This window comes from Brachyhypopomus gauderio, chromosome 12 (genome assembly GCF_052324685.1).
Source record: "Brachyhypopomus gauderio isolate BG-103 chromosome 12, BGAUD_0.2, whole genome shotgun sequence".
NCBI lineage: Eukaryota > Metazoa > Chordata > Actinopteri > Gymnotiformes > Hypopomidae > Brachyhypopomus > Brachyhypopomus gauderio.
The window spans coordinates 8369640-8374947 of NC_135222.1; the positions used below are offsets into that span (position 1 = coordinate 8369640).

A 5308-nucleotide genomic window follows, 5' to 3' on the forward strand; every position below is an offset into this window, starting at 1 on the left:
ATTGCACCATTGATTAGTGTATTTGTTAAAATTGCATTAATCTGATTCTGGCCATTGTATTTTTGCTTATTTCAGACAACTTTCTCTTCAAGGAATCTGCAGTCTACCAGAATTCTTGCATGATAATATAGATTAATTTCGACATGCTCTGACATAACTTTTTCAGGGTCCGAATTTCCAAATCTGCGGAGATGATATTTCACACAGGCCTAATAGGGTCCAGTGGAATGGAACTACCCAGCTGGTCATAGCGATACTGAAGACAGCGCTCAGATGTCCCCTTTCATCACGCTCCAGTAGTCTTGGTTCTCATCGTCCCCTGATGATGATGATGGTTTGGTCTAGTGGTGCTGAGCTCCAATGACCCATAGAGCAGTCTGATTTTATTGTACATAATGGCTGATCTCAAACATGCACTTGGAGGACTGGAACCTTCTTCAGGAAGGTTTTCCCAGTCCGGATACTGTTTCCAGGTCAGTGGCATCAAACGCTTATTTCCTTTTTCGTTGCCTTTAAAGTAAAATCCAGGAAAAAGAGCTGTCAGTTTTCTGCGGATTGTTAATCATTTGTAACCCTGGTAGTCAGAGGTAGAGATCAGTGTACGACCCATTTCAATCATGGGCCCTTGGTGATTAGCCCAGTGAATTGTGGTCAGAAAATTCTAATGACTACCAAACCTGAACTTTGTCTAAGCCATGTCACACTGTAAAACCTGACCTAGACCTTTTTACTCGATTGAGGTCCCCAGAACAAGATTCCTTGGAGCAATGAACCTGCATAAACCTGCATTTATTAAAACTTTCTGGGTCTCATTTGCATACAAAGAAATGGGTTAGTCAGGAATTAATTGAGTTCATCACAGTAGGAGGTAAGTCATCAAAGTGCTTCTCAACAGTCTGTTCATGCTCAACCTCTTGAATTATGTACTTAATCGTTGGCATTTGAACTTAAACACACATCTTTGCAAACCCCTTTTCCACTGACTTAAGTGCTACTTACACTAGTCTACATTGGACTACTGGATATACATATTCTGCAGTGAGTGCCCATACAAGTATTAGCACAAAGATGACAGCATACATTGTATTTATAAACGTGACCACTGGGTCCCACGCAGTGCAGTTTGGCATCGTCCTTCTCACATGCGTTTTCAGTGAGATCAGCAAACAGATAAAAGTTTGCACAATACGTTCAGGTGAAAAGACCACAATCACAGCCTGAGGAGACTCGTTGGGCTATAGCTCGGAACACCCAATCTGTGACTGTGGATTTCCCTGGGATGAACCATATGGCCAGTGTGTGACTGACTCCTTACTAGAAAACAGCAGAAACTGGGTCACAGAAGCCCACCACGATTAAGTAATTCAAAGTGCTTGCCCATAAGAAATGTGCATATTCATCAGGGCCCTACTGCATAATGCAAAAGCATCAGAATATTAGTCATTGGATAGCACAGCTACGCTGTGGAACCTTGTAATAAGCGTGACTGATATGATGAAAGATCACAGGGTTGTTAATCATGGTCCTAATGTGCTCATATCTCACACAGGTTATAAGAATCTACATGAGCTCTCGGGGTATACTAAACATAATTGAGTGAAGATGTTTCTCAATTCAGTGAGTAAAAATGAAAAAATATTAAGGTCTTACTGAATGTGAATCAACAAGGCTTTAATCTTATAGGGGCACCTGTGGAATATGCCTTTACATGAAATACCCTCAAATTTGACCATGGTAGCAAACTGATTCACCGGCTGGCTACCAGGATTAACTCATGAGGTAAATAGAAGCTATTATATAAAATGTGTTAATTAGACATGTTTAAACTATGCAATTTTCGCTCTACACTGTATCTGCAAATATACATTTCTAAAATAAATAAACAAACATTTATTTATTTAAAACAATAAATAAAAACAATAAAATAAATAAATCCACCTATGTTCGCCTGCAGGTGGCGCTGTCTCTATGGGGAATTAATACCGAAATACCTGTTGATTCACCATTAAAAACAATAAAATAATGCATGTGTGCATGCATACATATATTTACTTTTTGTTAATTTGCACTTGACATTGAGACTAACCAACCTAAAATGTGACTGACCTTCACCATTTATTAATTTTAATATTGCCCATTTATTTGTTTTAACTCTAATACATCTACATTAAAAAAGTAAATAAACTTAATTTAATATAATTCGATTTACATTCATATATGCACTTTCATGAGCTAAACATATTTTTTTAGCAGAGACGGGATGCGTAAAGAATCGGGTAAGCAAGCACCGACACTATTTCAGGCAATCCACTTTTGGTCTATATGAAGTCATTTCCTCTGCATTGAGTCACATGACTCATTTCGTAACTTACCCATTACTAGCCTGTGCAACCCACAGGCAACAAAAGAGCTTTCACTTTCCTCCCAATTATATCATAGGATTGAGTTTGTTTCCACTGTAGAATCTAATCAGTAAGAATGAATGGTACATAGCTGTTTACTTGAAATCGGGGTGTCGTGGCTGTACTGATCATCATTTTGAAAGACTTGGTTGTACACAATTTACAACTCTTGAGGGTAATGGAATATTCACTTTGATACGTGATCAGCATAAAATGTGATCAGAGCCATGCACAGAGCAGTGTGTCAGATTTACTATGATAACAGCCGAGGGTTTTTCCATTCTCCATGCGATTCACAGTAGTCTGAGGGAATTGTGCTCAATCATGTGTCGCCGCGGTGTGAGATTCATGTCTGCCTCGTGCGTTGCCCGAATCTATGGTAAATACATTCATGATAATGCATGAAGTCTGTAGTTAACCCTTTTAGGCACAGACATAAAATTAAATTCAAAACATTTGTGATTTCTCATTCAAAAACATTCCAAACTTTGGTAACATTTGGTTAACATAAATAGATCACAAGCTATTGGTTTAGAATTCACATATTTAAAATATCTGGTACAACTTCGTTTTGCTCTCGCCTTACCCTGCCCCCGTTTAAAGAACGATCACTCTCCCATCCCCATCCCCCCCGTCCTGCTGCTAGAGTGGATGCTTCTCCCCCACCACACCCCCAACACCCTTTAACACGCCTCCTCCGTTGACACATAAGCTGCCAGCGGACATATTACATTACTATGGCTGTGTTCGAAATAGACTACTACATACTGGATACTGCATACTGGACTCAGTATATACTGGATACTGCATACTGGTCCTCGTAGTATGCAGTACAGTTTCCAGTATGCGACAAAAGCAAAGCACACTACGGGGTCACGTGAACGTAGCGTTGCATGCATGATGGGATGCAGTACACCACGAAGATAGCTCTGTTTGCGTACTGGAATATTTTGCCGAAGTAGTAGGTCATCCGGGTATGTTTCGCGTACTGGAAATTTTCATTTTGGTCACATACTGCATACGACATACTGATTTGGGGCTTGATCAGTACGCCAGTAGTATGTAGTAGACTATTTCGAACACACCCCGTGTTATTCTTACCTGGCAGAATACCCAGCGTCCTTTGTGCTCAGTGTTCTGTGTATTGTGTTGCTTCTCGTCTCGCGCTGTTGTCTCGTGCATTCACTTTGTACTCCCGCGTGTTGTACTGCTGCACTGTTGTACTGCCAGAAGAAACGCCATTTCATTCTAATGTACACAAAGCCCACAGAGAATCGACAATAACCACAAACTCACACTTGACTTATCAGTTCCTTATCCGCTTATTATGAAGGTAAAAAGGTTCTTTGATGGCTTGTTGCATAGCCTCACGCAATACTCACTAGGCATATATTTATATCACACTAGCACAGAATGTTTACAAATGAAATTGAAAAATAATATTTCATGTTTACTCTGCTTGGTGTTGTCATATACCCAGATGAATAACAAATAGGCTTGCTTTAAAAAAAGTCCCTTGCCATTTGTGGTTTTTAATCACAACATGCTTCTAATAATTATGTCACGTTTGATTTTTTGGAACTATTTGCATTATTGTACATCGCAACCTGTTTAGCACTTCCACACCAGGCGTGGAGCGAGGAAAACGAAAGTTCCAGGACCAGTGGGAACAGAAATGTTGCATCACAACCTCCTGTTCCCAGTGCGCGTATAGCCAAGAAAATAGATTCGTGCACACCCTCAATTCAAATTTGGTCCAGAAATACATATGTCAAAAGCCTACATTATTGTACAGTAGCTTAAAGTAAATCGTTTGAGTTGGCTTCGTGTTGTTTCGCGGGCCGTATATAAATGGATGTTTAAGGCAAATGTTTGGCAGAGGTCATGAATTCCATTGTTAAAGATAAAACTCAGAGCAGAGTGTCATTACATAAATGGACAAAGCTCAGCCCCTTGCGCGGGAGTGCACTCAACAAACCCCATTTTGACAACATGCAGCACACTAGTTCTACTGCGTGTCCCGCGAGACTAATTCCGATGATGGAACGCATGCAGCCAAGGGCTTTTAATTGGAGTACTCGCAAATGGGAATGCTGTTTCTAGATCAGCCGCGCCTCCTGCACTGGGCTACAGGAACAGGAATAGGCCTGATCTGGGATACGCACTTCACCTCAGAGCCTTTCTGTCCTTTGAAACGACACGAGCTGTTAGCTGTGTTCCCACGCATTTACTCTGTCGCTCATTGTGTAGACATGTCAAGCGTATTCGTGCTGCCGTTCACTTCACGCTCTCCCCTCTCTCTCATTTTCATTCTTCTCAGTTGAGCAACCGTCAATAGATTTGTCAGTATTAATAATTTCTGGGGACTCATTTCTTTGAGTCATTTGTAATGTCTGTGTAGTGACTGCACTGAATCAATCACAGAATAGAAGAGAAAACGCTGTTGCCCGGGCAACTCTTGTGACATCTGTCAGATTTCTAGCACTTTTTCATTTGCAGAAAGTCTTATTTGCCCTGCTATTAGACACTAGAACCACAGACATACAGTGCAGAAATAAAATATATCAGACATTCAGTTTGAATAAATTCTGAATAGCTTACGTTACTGCATAAGAATTGGCGTTAATACACCATGGCAATAATAACAATTGCTGGCAGACATTAATTGTTTATTAAAATGAGATATTAACCAATAGTACATTTGAATGTGCATCTTTTCATAGTTCTGACATTGTACATATTCTAGATTTACATTCTGCATCATTACTCTTGCTGACGTGAAGTTTTTATATAAATAGTGACCATCTCTAAATAACCAAGAGACCCATTGTCACATACAAACGTTCTCCTTCTGCCAGCAGTGATGAGGTTACTGGTCTCCAGATCTCGGCCCTGCCCACAATGGC

At 40.2% G+C, this 5308-nt stretch overlaps 1 long non-coding RNA gene across 1 annotated transcript; it reads right to left on the bottom strand.

Annotated features, from left to right (window-relative positions):
* Positions 1–440: 440 nt before the first annotated feature.
* On the bottom strand, positions 441–4782 carry LOC143528363 (uncharacterized). The gene is made up of 4 exons (XR_013134440.1): positions 4568–4782; positions 3504–3625; positions 2657–2776; positions 441–510 (listed from the first exon to the last, which is right to left on the bottom strand). It is a non-coding gene; the product is annotated as an uncharacterized LOC143528363 (long non-coding RNA).
* Between the last annotated feature and the right edge of the window lie 526 nt (positions 4783–5308).